General features: G+C 38.5%; 1 protein-coding gene across 6 annotated transcripts in view; it reads left to right on the top strand.

Moving 5' to 3' along the window:
- The first annotated feature begins 4,450 nt into the window (after positions 1–4,450).
- The window catches only part of LOC140200470 (mitogen-activated protein kinase 9), a 60,485-nt gene continuing 44,419 nt past the window's right edge, over positions 4,451–20,516 (top strand). For 3 of the 6 annotated variants that reach the window (XM_072263834.1, XM_072263835.1, XM_072263836.1), the window contains exon 1: positions 4,451–4,583. The gene's annotated coding sequence lies outside the window, so the exon portion shown is untranslated. The other 3 variants (XM_072263829.1, XM_072263828.1, XM_072263833.1) reach the window with 3 other exon arrangements.

Below are 20,516 nucleotides of genomic sequence, written 5' to 3' on the forward strand. Positions count from 1 at the left end.
GTAAGCTATACAGCTTTGTAATAGCTTATTTGTAATAGTTCTGGACAAGTGGGCCTTGTTCCAGGGAAGGTGGGACCTGTCCGACGAGACAGGTTGCACCTGAACTGGAGGGGGACTAACATCCTTGCGGGAAGGTTTGCTACTGCTGCTCCGGGAGGTTTAAACTAGATTTGCAGGAGGAGGGGAACCATAATGTCAGAGCAGATAGTGAGGTGGAGGAGGATAAAGGTCATGCGAGAACTGCAAGTATAGTGCATGGTGTAAAGCCAGATCTAAAATATAAAGAGGCTTTGAGGAAAGAGAAGCAGAATAAGGGGTGTAAAGGTAGTAAGGTAGAAGGGCTAAAGTGCGTGTACTTAAATGCAAGAAGCATCAGGAACAAAGGTGATGAACTGCGAGCTTGGATACATACATGGAATTATGATGTCGTGCCATTACAGAGACTTGGCTGGCACCAGGGCAGGAATAAATTCTCAATATTCCTGGATTTCAGTGCTCTAAAAGGGATAGAGAGGGAGGAAAAAGGGGAGGAGGGGTGGCATTACTGGTCAGGGATACTATTACAGCTACAGAAAGGGTGGGTAATGTAGCAGGATCCTCTTTTGAGTCAGTATGGGTGGAAGTCAGGAACAGGAAGGGAACAGTTACTCTATTGGGAGTATTCTATAGGCCCCCTGGTAGCAGCAGAGATACCGAGGAGCAGATTGAGAGGCAGATTTTGGAAAGGTGCAAAAATAACAGGGTTGTTATGATGGTTGACTTTAACTTCCCTAATATTGATTGGCACCTGATTCGTTCCAAGGGTTTAGACGGGGCAGAGTTTGTTAAGTGTGTCCAGGACAGATTCCTGTCACAGTATGTCGATAGGCCGACGAGGGGGAATGCCATATTAGATCTAGTACTAGGTAATGAACCGGGTCAGGTCACAGATCTCTCAGTGGGTGAGCATCTGGGGGACAGTGACCTCTGCTCCCTGGCCTTTAACATTATCATGGAAAAGGATAGAATCAGAGAGGACAGAAAAAATTTTAATTGGGGAAGGGCAAATTATGAGGCTATAAGGCTAGAACTTGCGGGTGTGAATGTTTTTGCAGGGAAATGTACTATGGACATGTGGTCGATGTTTAGAGATCTCTTGCGGGATGTAAGGGATAAATTTGTCCCGGTGAGGAAGATAAAGAATGGTAGGGTGAAGGAACCATGGGTGACAAGTGAGGTGGAAAATCTAGTCAGGTGGAAGAAGGCAGCATACCTGAGGTTTAGGAAGCAAAGATCAGATGGGTCTATTGAGGAATATAGGGAAGCAAGAAAGGAGCTTAAGAAGGGGCTGAGAAGAGCAAGAAGGGGATATGAGAAGGCCTTGGCGAGTAGGGTAAAGGAAAACCCCAAGGCATTCTTCAATTATGTGAAGAACAAAAGGATGACAGGAGTGAAGATAGGACCTATTAGAGATAAAGGTGGGAAGTTGTGCCTGGAGGCGGTGGAAGTGAGCAAGGTCCTCAATGAATACTTCTCTTCGGTATTCACAAATGAGAGGGAGCTTGATGACGGTGAGGACAATATGAGTGAGGTTGGTGTTCTGGAGCACATTGATATTAAGAGAGAGGAGGTGTTGGAGTTGTTAAAATACATTAGGATGGATAAGTCCCCGGGGCTTGATGGAATATTCTCCAGGCTGCTCCACGAGGCGAGAGAAGAGATTGCTGAGACTCTGGCTAGGATCTTCATGTCCTTGTTGTCCACGGGAATGGTACCGGAGGATTGGAGAGAGGCGAATGTTGTCCCCTTGTTCAAAAAAGGTAGTAGGGATAGTCTGGATAATTATAGACCAGTGAGCCTTATGTCTGTGGTGGGAAAGCTGTTGGAAAAGATTCTTAGAGATAGGATCTTTGGACATTTAGAGAATCATGGTCTGATTAGGGACAGTCAGAATGGCTTTGTGAAGGGCAGATCGTGTCTAACAAGCCTGATAGCGTTCTTTGAGGAGGTGACCAGCCATATAGATGAGGGTAGTGCAGTGGATGTGATCTACATAGGTTTTAGTAAGGTATTTGACAAGGTTCCACACGGTAGGCTTATTCAGAAAGTCAGAAGGCATGGGATCCAGGGAAGTTTGGCCAGGTGGATTAAGAATTGGCTTGCCTGCAGAAAGCAGAGGGTCATGGTGGAGGGAGTACATTCGGATTGGAGGGTTGTGACTAGTAGTGTTCCACAAAGATCTGTTATGGGACCTCTACTTTTCGTGATTTTTATTAACGACCTGGATGTGGGGGTAGAAGGGTGGGTTGACAAGTTTTCAGACGACACAAAGGTTAATGGTGTTGTGGATAGTGTAGAGGATTGTCACAGATTGCAGAGTGACATTGATAAGATGCAGAAGTGGGCTGAGAAGTGGCAGATGGAGTTCAACCTGGAGAAGTGTGAGGTGGTACACTTTGGAAGGACAAACTCCAAGACAGTGTACAAAGTAAATGGCAGGATACTTGGTAGTGTGGAGGAGCAGAGGGATCTGGGGATACATGTACACAGATCCCTGAAAGTTGCCTCACAGGTAGATAGGGTAGTTAAGACAGCTTATGGGGTGTTAGCTTTCATAAGTCAAGGGATAGAGTTTAAGAGTCACGGGGTAATGATGCAGCTCTATAAAAAAGTGCTGGTGAACGCAGCAGACCAGGCAGCATCTATAGGAAGAGATACAGTCGACGTTTCGGGCCGGGACCCTTCGTCAGACTAACTGAAAGAAGAGATAGTAAGAGATTTGAATGTCAGAGGGGGCATCTCTTCTTTCAGTTAATCCTGACGAAGAGTCCTGGCCTGAAACGTTGACTGTACCTCTTCCTATAGATGCTGCCTGACCTGCTGTGTTCACCAGCATTTTTTGTGCGTGTTGCTTGAATTGCCAGCATCTGCAGATTTCCTTGTGTCTGCAGCTCTATAAAACTCTGGTTAGGCCACACGGTGTATTGTGTCCAGTTCTGGTGGCCTCACAATAGGAGGGATGTGGAAGCATTGGAAAGGGTACAGAGGAGATTTACCAGGATGCTGCCTGGTTTAGAGAGTATGGATTATGATCAGAGATTAAGGGAGCTAGGGCTTTACTCTCTGGAGAGAAGGAGAACGAGAGGAGACATGATAGAGGTATACAAGATATTAAGAGGAATCCATAGAGTGGACAGCCAGCGCCTCTTCTCCAGGGCACCACTGCTCAATACAAGAGCATATGGCTTTAAGGTAAGGGGTGGGAAGTTCAAGGGGGATATTAGAGGAAGGTTTTTTACTCAGAGAGTGGTTGGTGCGTGGAATGCACTGCTCAAGTCAGTGGTGGAGGCAGATGCACTAGTGAAATTTAAGAGACTACTAGACAGGTATATGGAGGAATTTAAGGTGGGGCGGTTATATGGGAGGCAGGGTGTAAGGATCAGCACTACATTGTGGGCTGAAGGGCCTGTACTGCGCTGTACTGTTCTATGTTCTATGTAATTCAAAAGCAAAATAGTAAACAAACTGAAGCACTAAGAAAACACACACAAATAAAAATAGAAAATACTAAAGATGCTCAGCAAATAAAGAATATCTCTGGAGAGAGGAAAATATGTCAGGTAGATGTTCTTTCACTATTACCTTTTAATCATCTGAAAGTTTTACTGTACAAGCATATTTGGACAAATTTGTACAAGGTTTTTTTTAAAATTTTTTATCTGTGTTGCTGCTGCCAAATTCATTAACAAAGACATAAGATAGCATTTTATTTAGGCTTAGCAATATATCTCCATTGACTCTGAATTGAATTGAGGCATGTAATTTTTGGATTTCTCATAAAAGGTTGATGGGGGATGTTGAAATATGGCATGAACTAGTTAAATCCAGAGTGGAAATGGAGTCTTTGTGTACTTACCTTGCAAGCAGGTAGGGGCAGGGAAAGGGCTAGATAGAATCTGGAATGTTTTTATGTAGAGAGAGCCTGGAAATGCCTAAGGCAATAACACAGGCAATCTCAATTTATGTTGGACAATGTTTCTTCGGTGAAGGGAAGAAATTATCACCTGGGAATCACATTTATGTCTAGCCATGGGAACATCAGAAATAATGGGTAAGAATGAGGATATAACGAAGTAATAAATCTGCAATACAAATATTGATATTGAAGGAAAGGTTGCTCGATACGAAGGCTCCAGTTTGTGGGACTGATTAAAATCCTATCTTTAAAAACGTTTTGAATTATTTTACAACCAGCATGCTTTTCTGTAACATTAACACTAAAACGCGCAGTTAGGAAGAGAAAATCACACACCCTCCACACCCGAGAGACCAGTCCCAACTTGGAGAAAGACTTTCCGCCTCCTGATGCCGGCGATTGGTTGTTGCGCATTCCGGGAGCAGAGCTGATCGGTCTAGTGGTCAGTTCGGTTGTCAATCAGAGCTGTTCCACTTGCCGCTGAGTTTTGGTTGCGCTCTTGCAGTTCGTGAGCCGGCGGTAGTTACGTGGTGACGTACCTGAGTGCTGCGGTACTGGAGCAACTATGGCACTGAGACCGTGACAGACTGTCGGCAAACACCCCTCCTTCACACCGCTCACAGTCACGGTTAGCCCCTTTTAAATCTGTAACGAGGTGTTTAACTCTTCTGTTTTCTTTTACTTTTAAAAACTTTTTTCTTCTAGCGGATGTGGTGAGGTACGTAATTCAGTTCAGCCCGTCCTTGGTAAGGCTGCGCGGCCTTTCTGGCTAATTCATTAGCGGCAGTCCGGCGTGGATGAACCGCGCACTTTCTTTCTGTCGTTGTGTTAGTCGACAGCTCCGAAACTACAGTGTTGGTGCAATAGAATCGCAGAAGTGCGATAGTGGCACGTTTCGCTGCGGAGTTCTTTAAATGTAGATCCATGAACCCCTCCCCCTTCGACCTATTGAAGTTAAGAGCGCTAAATTACAGCAGTAATTTAGTTACACTTCTGCAAGGATAAATTTTACTTGTATGCATGCTTTTTGTTTCCTCGCCCCTTCACTTTCATGACCGCCAATACCTATTAAAGAAAGGTTTAAGTTTTGAATGAATTGTGTCTTTAAGTTTAATTTTTTTAAAAGCAAACGTAGTTTGGGCTAGGTCAACACCTTTGAAATTAAGTGAACGGATACAAAAGAGAACTGAAATATATGAAGCTATGTATTTAGTAGCTGTGCTGTAATCAGCAAATTTTGGATGAGTTCACTGCTGAGTTTATTGCATCCTTGAATGAAACATTATATGGCGTGACTTTTCATTTTTCTTTGTGCTTAATAGCTATTATAATTATTTTCCAGTAGCCAATTAATTGAGAATTCAATTTGGTCTAATGGCTTCACTTCTTTGGAAGGTTTTAGAGATTGGACCTCTAAAACTGGTCTGAACTGAAGTATTTTATAGGTGTGGATGACTATAACGATAAATTTCACCCAGTTGCCTTCATATTTTTCATTTTATTGCTATGTTGATCATAGAATCATAAATTATAACAGAGATCATTCCAAATGTCCAGCTCAGGCAAATGTATCCACTCATCACAATAAGACCTCCACCTCCCCCCACCTCTCATGAAGATGAGGGAGCAGCGTTATACGGCGATCACACCTAGGATGTGATGTTTATGATACCTAAGCTGACACCCAGAAGCAGCTAATCCACACATTGATGTAATCATGAAGAAGGCATACCAGCGCTCTATTTTGTTAAGAAGAGGTTTGGTATGTCACCAGAAGCTCTTGCGAATGTCTACAGATGTAAGTGAATGGGTTGCATGGTGTGGAGGCTCGAATGCACTGAATCGCACGCGGCTGCAGAGGGTTGTAGACTCAGCTAACTGCATCGTGGCATCAGGTTCGTTATTAAGAGACAGTGTTTTAAGGAGACAGCATATACCATTAAAGAACCCTTGCCATCCAGGGTTGTAGGTCTCAAGGCTTCAGGAGCCTCAAGAACCATCCAGGAACAGATTGCTCCACTCCATCAGATTTCCGAACAATCCATGAGCACCACTACCTGTTCTTTTCTCTTCTTTTTGCACCACTTAATTTATTTTGTAGTTTATAGCAATTTTATGTCTTTAACTGTTCTGCTGCTGCAAAGCAAATTTCACATCATATGAGACTGTGATAATAAACCTGATTTTGATCTTTTCCATTCAAGATTCTACGTTCACAAAGTTAGTCCTTTTTGTTTGGTGGTATATTTCAGTGCATTTATTTTGGTCTGGATATTAAATACTTTTGTGCCTTGTATAGATTTTAGAGATTGGTGGCTGTGATATAAATTGTGTTCATGTTGTGGGGGGAAAATAAAAATCCTGTGACTTTTTCACAAGCATAGTGAAGCTGTATTTCAAACTTTTATTAGATTAAAAGTTCAAAGTAAATTTTATTATGGAAGTACATATTTGTCACTGTTTACAGCCCCGAGATTCATTTTCTTCCGGGCATACTCAATAAATCTATAGAGTAATAATCATACAGAATCAATGACAGATCACAAAATAGTGTGTTCACCCAGAGTGCAAATACAAAGAGAAGAATTAAATATGTAATAAATATCAAGAACATGAGATTAAGAGTTCTTGAAAGTAAGCCCATAGGTTGTGGGAACATTTCAGTGATGGAACAAATGAAACTGAATAAAGTTGGCCTGGTGGTATGTGTCCTGAGGTTCCTTCACCTTCGTTCTGATGGCAGCAGCAAGAAGAGAGCATGACCTGGGTGATGAGGGTCCCTGATGATGGATGCTGCTTTCCTGTGACAGCATTTCATGTAGATGTGCTCAGTGTTTGGGAGGACTCTACCTGTGATGGACTGGGCTGTATCCACTACTTTCTGTAGGTGTTTCCATACTTGGCTGTGATGCAGCCAGTCAGTATACTCTCCATCACACATCTGTAGAAGTTTGTCAAAGTCTTAAATGCCATGCTAAATCTCCATAACCTGTGAAGGAAGTAGAGGGGCAGCCGTGCTTTCTTCATAATTATACTTGTGTACTGGGCCCAGGTCTGGTCCTCTGAAATAATAATACTGAGGAATTTAAAGTAGCTAACCCTCCACCTCTGATCCTCTGATTGAGGACTGGCTCAGTGTCCTCTGGTTTCTTTCTGAAGTCTATAATCAGCTTTTGGTCTTGCTGACATTGAGTTAGAAGTTGTTGTAATGACTTCATTTCCAATAGCTGCCTTTGTGTGTTAGGTTTTCCATACAAGAATAGTTCATCAAGATGATCATCGGAGAGAAGTTTAATAATATTCAAGAAAATTAATGATATTTAAGATTGGGACAAAGGACATCCGGAGTCCAGGCCTCTATTGTGCACTCAAAGGCCTGCGATGTGGGTATGGGATGAAAGATACCCTGAGTCCAGTCCTCTGCTCACACTTGAAGGCCAGTGATGTGGATGTCCTCGGTTAGTGGGTCCCAGGATTGGATGTCCATGTGAGCAAGGGGCACGAGGATGGGTGGGTTGGTGAGCCTGGAGTTTGGAGTCCTGTTATTGGCAAGTCTGGGGGTTGACAGCACAGATTGAAGGTCAGCCAGAAGTTGAAGCCTGATAGGTAAAGCTTTGTTGTAGGAGGCTCAGAGGGTCTTAGGGTTGGAATATTCTCCGTGTGGGTGGTGGCAGGGAGGAATGAAAGGAGCTTGATTTGCTGTCATGTTTTTTTGTTGCTTGTTGTGTTCTGTTTTTGGTGTGTTCAGTGTTGTTCTGCCAGGCACTAAAGACATGGTATGTTGGTGCCTGAATGTGTGTCGACACTTGTGGGCTGTCCCAAGCACATCCTAGATTGTGTTAGTTAACGCAAAGGACACGTTTCACTCTGTTTCGATGCACAAATGATAAATAAATCTGACTAGTTACATAAGTGTTTAGAAAGTTATAGGTGGAAAGAGCTGAGAAATATTTGAATGGAAATCAAAAGTCTTCTCTGCTGGAAATCTGAGAAAGCAGAAAACATGATAAACATTCAGCCGATCGGGATTAATCTGTCAAAAAAAAGTAACATTTCAGGTCAAAGATCCTTGGAAGGAAATGGAAATATTTGTAGGAGTTCCTTTGGGGGGATTTAGCCACAGAATTCTGTAGACTTTTCTCTACAGAATTTATGTGAACCTTTCTTAGTCTTTCTGTGTGGCAGACAATTCTGTTGTTTTTAGAAGTTGTAACCTGCAGGATAATTTTAATACTAAAATTCCACTTCTATAAATAGAATTATCATCATAATGTTTTGTCTTTTCTGCTGTCTGATTTTGAAGGGGGAACAATAGAGCACCAGTTAAACTGATACTTGAGAAGAGTATGACAGCAGATGATCCTAGATCAACAGGTAACCAAAAACCTGAAAGGTTATTGGGAAAATATTGAGAGAAATTATTGATGTACATGTCACATGTCACTTACTATTATAAAAGTGCTTGCATAAGACCCATAATAATTCAGTGAAAACTAAGCTATTCAGTGTTAATTGAGCTTGAACTGCACAGATCAGCAGCAGTTTATGAAGATGTGCTGGAAAATTGTATGAAAAATTAATTTTCCATATTTTCCACTAAATGTGGAGTAACTCTTTTTGTTTGAGGATGTTACTGATCACAAAATGGAATCAAAAGATGTTGTGGGTTGTGAGGAGGCTCCTTGACCCATTGAATTTTTTACCAGTCCTGGCATTTTTTCCTCTTTCCCCCAGATTTTCCCCTTAATGTTGATCCAGTTCCCTTCTGAAATTACTAAGTGTGCTTCCTTCTCCCTTACACAATGAACTCCAATCTAAACACTATATGTATGATATGTTTTCTCCATGGTTGTCCCACTCTGCCTTCTGTCTTGTGCTCCAGGGTCTGTCTGATGGGAATAGTGTCTCTACTTACTGGCTGTATCTCCCATGATCTTAATCAGATTTTGAAATCTGATGATTATAGCTTAGATTTTTGGATGGTTTGGTGGAGACAAATTTATTGTTTATATAGCAAAGCTATTAAATATTTAAATTCAATGGCGAAATGTACGAAGAGGTACTTCTTGAGTATAATGCAGTTATGACTTTGGAAAAAGAGTAGTTATTAGATCTTTTACTGAAGTTTTGAATTCAGTTATGTGAAGTAAAATTGAAAGATAAGGTATTAACTAATGTGCAATTAATACAGTTTTTGATGTAATATTTTGCACACTACATGTTCTCAAATTAGCAATTGGAAGATAAAGCATAAGTATGTAAGTTGATAATGGGTTATGAATGTTGGGGTTTATGTGAAGGAGAAAATGAGGCTAAAAATTTTAATTATAACTTTTAATTTGTATAACTTTTTCCTGTTTGGGCACTTGTTTATTTTTCTTTTTGTTTAATTCTCTTATAATTTTATTTGTGGAAAATTTCCATTACTGTGTGTGGTAGATTGTTTTAAGTCCAAATAAACTTTTCTCTTTCAGAGGAAATGAATAGAGCAAAAGAAATGAAAAGTTTGTAAATAAGAAGAATTTATAGATTTTAAAATAATAGAAAGATCATACATAGATTCATAAAGATACCAAGTCTCTGATCTTCTCTTGCAGATAGTATCTGTGCATTGAATTTCAGGTCAATGGTGATTTCTAGAACATTGCTGATTGGGATCCCGGTGATGATAATGTTGTTGGACCTTGCTGCTGGAGATTTCAGTTGTGTGACACCCCTGTGTTGTGGATTTTACCTGCCACTTGTGCATGTCAGAGTGTTGTCTAGGACTTTTTGTATGCAGATACAGGCAATTTCCCTACTTTAGGCCACCTTTAGTTTCCCTGGTACTTTGTTTTTATGTACAGGTATCCCCCGCTTTTCGAAAGTTTGCTTTATGCCACTTTGCTTTTACGAAAGACCTACATTAGTACCTGTTTTTGCTGGCCGAAAGAAATCCGAAGAGGATTTGCGCTTTTACGAAAAAAGACGAAAAACGAAAATAGCGTTTAGCGTTTGTTTTGCAGCGAGCCGCCATAGCTTTGAACTGCGTGAGATTTTCGCTACGATTGACGGTGCTGCAATGATTGCAAAAAAATATGGCTTTAATTTTGAAAGGGCACATAGGTTTAGGGCAGGTTTGCAGGATGCTTTGAGTGCTTGCAAAGAACTGTATGATAGAAAACTGCATGAAGCTTCCAGTGTGCTCGCTATCTTCCCATTTCTGATAAGTGAAACTACACTGTATGTACATTATTTCTACTTTATATAGGCTGTGTATTTATCATATCATTTCTGCTTTTACTATATGTTAGTGCTATTTTAGGTTTTATGTGTTATTTGGTATGATTTAGTGGGTTTTTTTTGGGTCTGGAAACACTCAAAAATTTCTCCCTTATAAATGAATGGTAATTGCTTCTTCGCTTTACGCTATTTCGGCTTACAAAAGGTTTCATAGGAAGGCTGTACTTTCGGATAGCGGAGGAAACCTGTAATGAGTTACTTTAAACTCTTAAAGATGCTCATGTACAGACATTAAAAAAACTGCTGAATCACTTGAATATTCTTTGTGTTTCTATAATCCTTCTTGCCATAAACTCAACAGGATTCACTGTTATTTTAATAACTTTAAAATAATGCAGAAAGTTTTAAATTTTTTTAATGATCTTTTATCTCCTTTATCAAAAATTGGTCATTCTTTGCCTTCTAAAATTCTATCAATTATTCATATATAATCATATAAAAGCCCTTTAATATGATTCTGAACTTTCATTGTTGGTTACAAATTCATCACGTTTTTATTTTTGCAGTGTTGTGTCTACAATATGTACGTTTAAATAGAGTTGTATAACACAGGACCAGGACCTTTGACCCACATGTCCACTATTAATTTTTTGCCCATCTACACTAATCCCATTACCTGCAATTAAGTGCTTATTGTTCTATGCCTTGCCTGTTCTAGCACCTGCCAAAAATTTCTTTAAGTTTAGTGATTGTCTCTAATTCCTACAATTTCCTCTGGCTGTGAGTTCAGGACATAGTCCACTCTGTGTGATTTCCTGTACTGTCTCTTTTAAAACTCATTCTCCTCACCTTACACCTGTTCGCTCTTATTTTTGATACAACTATCATGGGGAAAAGCATTTTATCTACCCTATCTAGCCCTTGTTAAATTTGAAATACCTCTGAACAGGTGATCCTTCAGCCTCCTACACTACGGGGAAGAAAAGTAGCATATTCATATCCTCCAATCCAATTAACATCCTGGTGAATCTCTTCTGCACTGTTTCCAGGGCAAACAATATTTTGTCAAATAGAAATGAACAAAGTACTGCAAGTGTTTTCTAAGATTGCAACATTATATCCCAGCTTTTATATTCTAGGATCCAACTGATGAAGGTAAGCATGCTGTACACCACTTTCACCATCCTATCTACTTGTGTTCCCACTTTCTAGGAACTAACGACTTAATCCTCATGGTATCTCTGTTTATTAGCATTCCTTAGCTCCCAAATGAGGATTTTCAGTTACTGCTTTAACTGTATGTTTCATTTCTAGAGCAATAATGTTTTTTAAATATTTCCAAACCTAGCCCTTGCCATAACCTACATATTTTGCTTCTTTAATAGTTGTTTCTTATTGAACTACTTCTCACTTAAACTGCATGTACTCTATTTATATTATGAGCTCTTTTCCTTTGAGGATCCTTATTAATATCCTAATTAACTCTGCTAGATTGTCTTTTCTCCAGTTGATCCCTGAAATCTTCAGCAAACTTAACCTCTACAGTACTTTTACGAATTCTGTTTGCCCAGTGGATGTTAATACTGTGATATTCTGTGATTCTGTGATATTGGCTCAGCAATACAATTGCTGGTAATTCCCCTCGTAAGTGTCGCCAAGGTCAGGATTTCCTGATGTGCATGAATATGAAAGTCTAGACTGGCTGTTCACTAGCATTTCTTCATCTACAGTCTGCTGAATTCTTGTGGAGGGAGTGCAGAAGTATAGCAGTTTCCTAGTATTTGCTCAAATGAACATGTTTTTCAAGATGACTTTGCCAGAGGATGATTCTCTGCATTAATTTCTAAGGAGAGAAATACCTGCACTGGATTAATTCTTAGTTTGGTGAATTTATTTTGTATGTATGCCTTTAATTGCTTTTAATCTTCTATTTATATTAATGTTTAATTTGTGTTGCTTTATACTGAATATTTTTGGATGTATGTATTTGAATAAGTCATTGTTAAGATATTTAGATGATGTTTAAAAAGCACTTTTGTGTATAGGGGATTGTTACAGTCACCTTTTGTGGCAGATTAATGCCATGGAAAGATCTCACTAATGAAATTGAGGTGACATTGTTCTCGAAGATTCATGTGGGGAGATTGTACCAGATGAGGAAGCAGTTCATAAATTGGTGGAGATAAATAGTGTGCTCTAGAGGAAGTAAGTGTGTGGAGAATGAGCTGGGAAATTGGATTTATTAAGAGCAATTGTAGACATCTCTCCCTATGAGGGAATGGAGGAATAGTGCAATTAGAGGAGTATCCATTTATGAATTGCTGTCTACTAATCATTATACAGGTCGACCTTCACTAATCAGACTACCTGTAATCCGGTTCCTTCAATAATCCAGCAGTGATTATGCTTAATGTGATCCTTCTGTAATTGGACATGTTCACTAATCTGGCACTCCTCAGATCCCAATGGTGCTGGATTAGTGAAGGTCGACCTGTGTTAAGATAATAGCATAGAAGGAGGCTGACTTGCCCATATAGTCTACACCAGTGTAGAATGATTCTATCAGGTTTACTTAACCCTTATTTCTCTGTCATTCTGCACATTGTTCTCCCTCGGGTGTCGGTCGTCTTGTTTTGAAAGCCCTGATTGATTCTGTTTCATGAACCATGCAGTAGTTAAGTTATTCATCTTGCTTCATCATAAAGCTGAAAACATGAGGAAATCCTTCTGAATATATTTTTTAATATTCCACACAAAGGTTTGTAATTTTCTGACAGATTTGTTCTTTTATCTTAATTTTTGGTAATATATTGAATAACCGCAGGTGTTTGACAGTGTCCTCCTCCTTAACTCTAATCAAATAAATTCTGTCTTTTATACCTCAAGACTCACTCCCTATCCATCATTATAACATCTTCCTCCATCAGTGCTGCTTCACATTTTCTACTGATAAATGCTAGAGCCTTTCCTTTTGCTGCTTGAAATACTCCCATGAAGCTTTTTTGTGAGAATATTACCCCGTAATGTTGAGTTGTTCAGAGCAGGTTCCTCTTGCCCCAGAATTGGGCCTAATGTCCCAGCAATCTGAAACGTTTTATCTACAGCCATGTCCCTGTGGTGACTGATTCATCAATAGCTAGGTTCAAACTGAAAGTTGTAACTAAGATAATTAATCTCATCTGTATCATTAGTCTTTCTTATTGATGATTTTTGTCATTCCTGTCTCAACTGAATATTGCATCATTTTTTTTTATAATCAACACTAAACTTATTAGTAAATTATCCTGATTGCTAAGCTGCTATATTTTACAATGTAGTATTCTGAAGTTTTAAGATGTTCTCTCTTGAATGGAGGAACAGTAGTTCCTAATCAAGAAAATTGCCTCAAGATCCAGGTTAATGTCTGTTTCTGATATTGACAATTGAGGCCTAGACCACCTTGAAGTAATTACAGCATTAGATTGCTTTGGAACTCATAAACATAATGATCATTGACATTTCCAGAACAGAGGAAGTAGGAGCAGGAGAGAGCCATTTGGCTCTTGAAGTTCATGACCAATCTTCAGTCTTAATGCTGAAAGGTAGCAACATCCAATTTCCTTAAAACCTTCAACTCTATTTTCTGTTTTGAATGAATTTGATGGCTGAACTTCCATAGCCTCCCGGGTAGAGAATCCTAATATCCGATCTCTTTTTTTTTTGTAATTTATTTTTTATTAAATTTCATCATCAAACAAACATTTCTATCAGATGTATTTCAGATACTGTACATATATATCATATAATCATATTTGTCACAAATCTCCACATAATATTTATCTGAGGTATACACTTACAGAAAGGAGAGGAAAGAAAGAACAATTGAAAGAAGAAAACTATGTACAGAGTAGGGAGTGATTTTTTTTTACAACATATCCATTGACTTGTGAGAATAAAATAAGGCCTATGAGGTGTTATGTAGTTAAAACATTTTTTCCAGTATGAATAAAATTGTTCCAACTTATGATTAACAGATGCTATTATCTTCTCCATTTTGTAATTGTCCATTGTAATTTCCATCCATACATTTAAAGTTGGGCTCTCCTGAGATAACCATTTCCTGGTAAGAGTCTTTTTATGAGCCACCAACAGTACATTCATTAAATATTTATTTCTTTTCAACCATTCTTGAGGTATATACCTAAAATATATGGTCTTACTCTCTAAGGGTATTTCACATTTAAAGATGTCTTGTAGGGCATTATGTATCCCACTCCAATAGTGTTTGATAACGGGGCATTCCCAGAAAATATGATAATGGTTTGCATTTTGATTTCCACAATTTCTCCAGCAAGCAGGGGAGTTACTATTATAATGGGATTTCTGAGAGGGTGTAATAAAATATCTTATCAAGTTTTTCCACCCGAACTCCCTCCATTTCTGTGAACTGGTACACTTCCATTGATACCTCCATATTATTGTCCAGTCTTCCTCAGATATTATTATCCCTCCTTCCTTCTCCCATTTTGTTTTAATGTATGAAGTTGAATGTGTTTTAAGATTTGACAAACCCTTATAAACGCTTGAAATTATTCTACTACCGTTGTCTGAATTATATGTTTTTCTAAGTAGCTCTATCAGACATGAACTTGCCTTGGTTACATTTTTAACTGTCCTATTAACATACTCTTGCATCTGTAAATACTGGTAAAAGTCTTGTTTTTCTAATAAGTGTTTCTCTTTGAGCATTTCAAAACTGAACAGTGTTCCTTCTTTCATTATATTGCAAATAGCTGTTATTCCTCTAACTGTCCAGTCCTTAAATCTAGCATCCAGTTTATTCGGCGTAAAATCCGAGTCATATGCACACCATTTAAGAATTGCAATGTCTCTGTCTAGTTTATATTCTTTTATAATAGTTTTCTATATTTTAATAGTCCATTTCTCCCACGGGTTGTCAATATTATTTAAGTAACTTTGTAGGTTGTTATCAGCCAAAATTGCCTGTATGGGGATGGAAAGTATCCTCTCCTCAATGTTTTTCCATTGAGCGCCATATGATGGGTTGCACCAGCATATCACAGCTCTCAACTGTGCTGAAAAATAATAATCTCTGAGAGAAGGTAGGCCCCATCCCCCCTTTTCCTTGGCTAATTGCAAAGTTTTGAGACCAACCCTAGGCCTTTTACCTTGCCATATATATCTTGATAGCATCTTGTTCCATTCATTGAATTGATTTTGGTTAATCTCTATTGGTAGGGTCTGAAAGAGATATAGTAGTCTGGGTAGTATATTCATTTTAATAGATTCAATCCTGGAACTGAGACCAAGAAAAGGAATTAGGTTCCATCTTGTTATATCTTCCTTAATTTTTTTATATATAGGCTGATAATTGCATTCTGATAATTTTGGACTCTTGTTTGCCATGCCCAAGGATACCTACTTCCAATTTCTCTTGCTGGGCTATAGTTATATTAAAGTAGCTGGGTTTTATCTATGTTTATCTTGTATCCTGATAATTGGCCATATTATTCAAAGGATTGCATCAATTTAGGTAAAGAGTATGTTGGTTGCCCTAGATAGATCAAAATGTCATCCGCGTAACAGGCCAATTTATGCTCTGTCCCTTTAATAGTAATTCCCCTGATATCTTCATTTTGTCTGATGTATTGAGCTAATGGTTCCTGATATAATGCCAAGAGTAGCGGTGGCCATGCACAACCCTGTCTCGTGCCCCTTTCTAGGGTAAAGCTATTAGATAAATATCCATTGATTTTAATCCTGGCAGTAGGATTGTCATATAGTGCCTGTACAGTTTTAATAATTGTGTCATGTAGACCAAATCTATGTAAAACTCTGTAAAGAAAATTCCAATTAACCAAATCAAATGCCTTTTCAGTGTCCACGCTTATCACTATTGCTTCGATTTCATTTTTTTAAATATGATCCATAATGTGAAGTGTCCGTCATATATTGTCTTGTGTTTGGCGTTGTTGTATAAAACCTGTCTGATCATTATTTATCAGTGTGGGTAGAAACTCTTCTAATCGTTTGGCCATGATGGAAGTAAATATTCTATAATCCACATTAAGAACAGATATTGGTTTAAATGACCCACATTCCATTTTATCCTTGCCGCCTTTTGGTATAGTTGAGATTATTGCCTCCTTCCAGCTGGGTGGCATTTGCGCCTTTCTTAGGTTCAGTGTGAGGAGTAAAATAGGAATTACCTCATTTCTAAACTCTTTATACCACTCTGCCGTATATCCATCTGATCCTGGTGACTTGCTTAATTTAAGCCTACTAATTGCAGTTTTTAGTTCAGCTTCAGTTATGTCAGCAGTCATCATTCTATTTTGTTCTTTGCTTAAGGTGGGTAACTCTAAAGAATTCAGGAAGGTGACAGTTTGGGTTATGCTTCCCCCTGGAACTTTGGAATATAGAGTTTTGTAAAACATTTCAAAAGCTTCTTGAATTTCACTTAGCTTATTTTTTTATCACTTTTGTTCTTGGATCGCTTATTCTATGAATTGTATTTTCTGCTATTTTTGTTTTAGTTTCCACGCCAGTATTTTCATTGATTTAGATCCATTTTCATAGGGTCTCTGTTTCAGAAACATAAGATTTTTTCTAATTTCTTGTGTAGCCAAACTATTAATTTCATTCCTATTTTTAAAAATTTCCTCTTATGTATCCTGTGCCAAACTCAATTTGTGTTTTTTTTCTAGTTCCTTCAGCTTATTTTGTAATTTCTCTAATGTTCTATTCCTTATTTTTTTCTTATATGAAGATATTGTTATAATTTTCCCTCTTAAGACAGCCTTCAGAGTATCTCATAGAATGGGAGGTGAAACCTCTCCATTATCATTGAATTCTAAGTAAAGATCAATTTCTTTTTTAATTTGTTCCTTAAAATAGGGATCATTGAGTAGACTTGAATTTAGTTTCCAAATAGTATTCTTTTGTTGTGGGTCAAAATCTACAGATAAATATATAGGTGCATGGTCATTTACATCTATTGTCCCAATTCCACAGGTGATTATCTTGAGTCTATCTTTTCCAAATGTTATGAAATAGTCTATTCTTGTATATACAGAATGGGGGGGCAGAATAATGAGTGTAATCCCTTCTGTCGGGGAAAAGGTCCCTCCATATATCAATTAGACCAACATCCTCAAAAAGAGTGTTAACTTTCTTATACAAGGACTTTGTTCCATAAGTTTTTCTATTGGAAGAGTCTAACTTTGGTTGTAATTGTAAACTTAAGTCTTCCCCACATATCAAGAGACCTTCTGTTTCCGTTACCATAATATTAGTAATTTTCTGGAAGAAACTAATATCACTTCCTGGGGGTGCATATATATTCAATAAAGTAACTGGATTTCCATCTATATTCCCCCTTACCAGAATGTATCTGCCCTCCTATCTCCCATTTCGAATACTTTCTCAAAATTTAGCTTACTTGAGATGAGAATAGCAACTCCTCTTCTATGTCCTGATTTATATGAGGAGAGAAACAAATTAGTGAAGCCCATTCTCTTTTATTTTCCATGCTCATTAACACTTAAGTGAGTTTCCTGTAAATATACTACATGGGCTTGTTCTTTCTTCATTTTTGATAGAATTTTACTGTGCTTGACTGGATTCAACAGCCCATTGACATTAAAAGAACTGAATTTACTTTGTCCTTAGCCATGTGTATTTATCTGTTAGTATATCATTGAAATTTGCAGAATTAACTTAATCGTTCTACTCCCTGAACAAATAAGAGCCAAGAAACACGAATAATAAAAAAAAGTTAACAAAGGTGTGATTCCAAGGCTGGGGTCTCTAGTTGACCCTGGGTTGGGCTAGAAGAAAAGTCTAGCCGTGGGGGATAGCCCCTCCTACCTGTGGGTTGAGGGCCCCCATTAATACCTATAAAAGTAAGTAAAGAAAACTGTCCATTACACAGAAATGATTTCCCTGTGTATTCCTCCCATGTATATATTCTCATTCAGGTGGGGAAAAAGGAATGAATAAACGAATTTTTAAAAAATTGAGTAATATAAAATTCACATTATAACACGTATTTCTCGAGATGGGTATATCACCAGCTATTTTTGCTTCCGTTTAGTTTATCAGCACTTTTAAAGTTAGCCAAACCTTATGGCTCTTCTGGAGGAGGTGAGGGCTGCCCTCGGAGAACTGACAGTCTCTTCCTAATATCCTTCTCTCATCCTGCTCCCGTCCCCTGCTTTCTAGGTTCTCTTACTATTTCCCAAGCAGCTCGGGACAACTGCTCAGCCAGACTTTCCCTGGGTTTGACCACGCTAATGGACAGTCCTCTGTTGTTCATGCCTGTAGTCGCCTCCTCTGCCATCTGGTACAGTTGCATCCCTTCTTGGTAAAATACCCTCAGTTTGGCAGGGTACGGGGTTTGGTTTGGAATGTAATCTTTTCTTGCTTTAATATTTATTTCACTTCGGAATATTCCTTCCATTTCTATAGGACCGCTGGGGGATAATCATGATCGAGGTATATTAACTTCCCGTTCCAAAAAACCCTCTTCTTACACCAGGCCCTTTGTAGAATCTCCGCCTTGCTCTTGAATCGAAGGAATTTAAGTACTATTGAGCGCGGTTTACTTTGTCTCCGGAAGGCCGCTGGACGAGCGAACGATGTGCCCTCTCAATTGCAATCTCTATAGTCTGGGGAATCTCCAGTGCTTCCCACAGCAGCTTATCTACAAAGTCCATCATTGACAATCCCTCCGCTCCTTCGAGAACATTATAAATCCTGATATTTTTTTGTCGCAATCTTTTCTCCTGGTCAAGCAATTTAATTTCCTGTTGATTTAATATTTTTATCATCTTACTTAGTATCTGTTCCATGTTTTGCACACGATCTTCCACCTTCTCAATTGGAGTCTCTGCCACCACTATTTTCTGATTGATGTTGGCGAGCTCTGACTTTATATCATTGAGTTGCTGCTTTATATCTTTTTGGACTTCCAGAATCCTTATCATATTTGCCACTTCGCCTGCACAAGGCCCATCATCAGCTTCGCCGCCACGCACACGTGTAGGAGAGCCGTGCACTGTACTTTCTCTTCCATAGGCTCTGCAGTGATGCTTTTTTTATCTTCATTCTTTCTCCCCATTCTTGCCCCGGTTATCAATTCAGATATTTTCGAAAGATCTTGTACTTCATGGATTAACGGGGCAAAATATGCATTTTTCCAGAGGAGCTGTTGATTTAAACTGCCATTCTGAACGATGAGGTCACCGGAACTTCACCGATCTCTGTTTGAAGACATTTTTTGTCATCCTGGTACCTTTATTCTGAGACAGTGAGCCCATTGTTTAAGTTTCTTCCATCCATTTTATCTAGGCAGCACTTTGGGTAATTTTTTAATAAGGCAACTGAAAGATCTGAAGGTTTGAGGTCTTTGAACACTTTGGAAATCTTGATGTGTGTAATCTATGAACTTTATAAAGATGAATGATAAGAAAAAGATTTCAAAGGCAACTCTCAATGGCTGATTTCATTAAATTCCTATGTCTTGTTTGACCAATCACTACATATTTAACAATTTATCTTCCCCTTGGTTTGGCATTTATGGGAGAAATGCTGATGGTTCCCAGTAATTGCCAAGAGGTTCAGCATCTCTGCTGTTGCATGCATAAGGCCCTAGGCTTCTCCTTGCTGCTGGTTGGTGTTTCTTTGAGAGTGCTTTGGTTTTAGAGTCCTTATTGACCAGCATGACAGAGTGAATGTGTGGAAATTCCACAATACTTAAGGTGAAGAATCCTTTTGGATAACTGTGGATTTATTGGATAATGCAGGACTTTCTTCATTCATTTAAATGTATGTTGACTGCTGAGGGCATGACGTAACTATTTGTATTTTTAGGTTATTTTTGCTTTTTCTGAAAAATTTAGTTAGAATAATTTTCAAAGTTTGTGACTTGGATCAGTTTAGATTGCAGCAGCTGTTGAACTTCCCAATCTCACTCCCTAACGTTGCTTTTAGTGAAGCTTATTCTTTATAACTGATGTTTTAATGAAGACAGCCCCAATTATTTCTAATGTCAAATCTTCTTTGTGCCTTCTTAGGCTTTGGTAATATTCTTGAATTAGGATTATCTTAATTGAAGCTTAAGTTATAATTCAAACTGCTTCATTTTTTCCTTCTAAGCATCTGGTTAAGACATGGGATTCCATTTTTTTTCCAGCTTTATTAATGTATCACTTTTAAGTGTCTGAGAATTTGAACTCATTGTTGCATCCATATTTTATTCCTTGAGGCTCATATTTAGAATTTAATCTGCATCTGATAATTCATCTATAATTGAATTTTCAAAAGCTTTCAAAGGGCT

Source organism: Mobula birostris, chromosome 7, assembly GCF_030028105.1.
Source record: "Mobula birostris isolate sMobBir1 chromosome 7, sMobBir1.hap1, whole genome shotgun sequence".
Lineage (NCBI taxonomy): Eukaryota > Metazoa > Chordata > Chondrichthyes > Myliobatiformes > Myliobatidae > Mobula > Mobula birostris.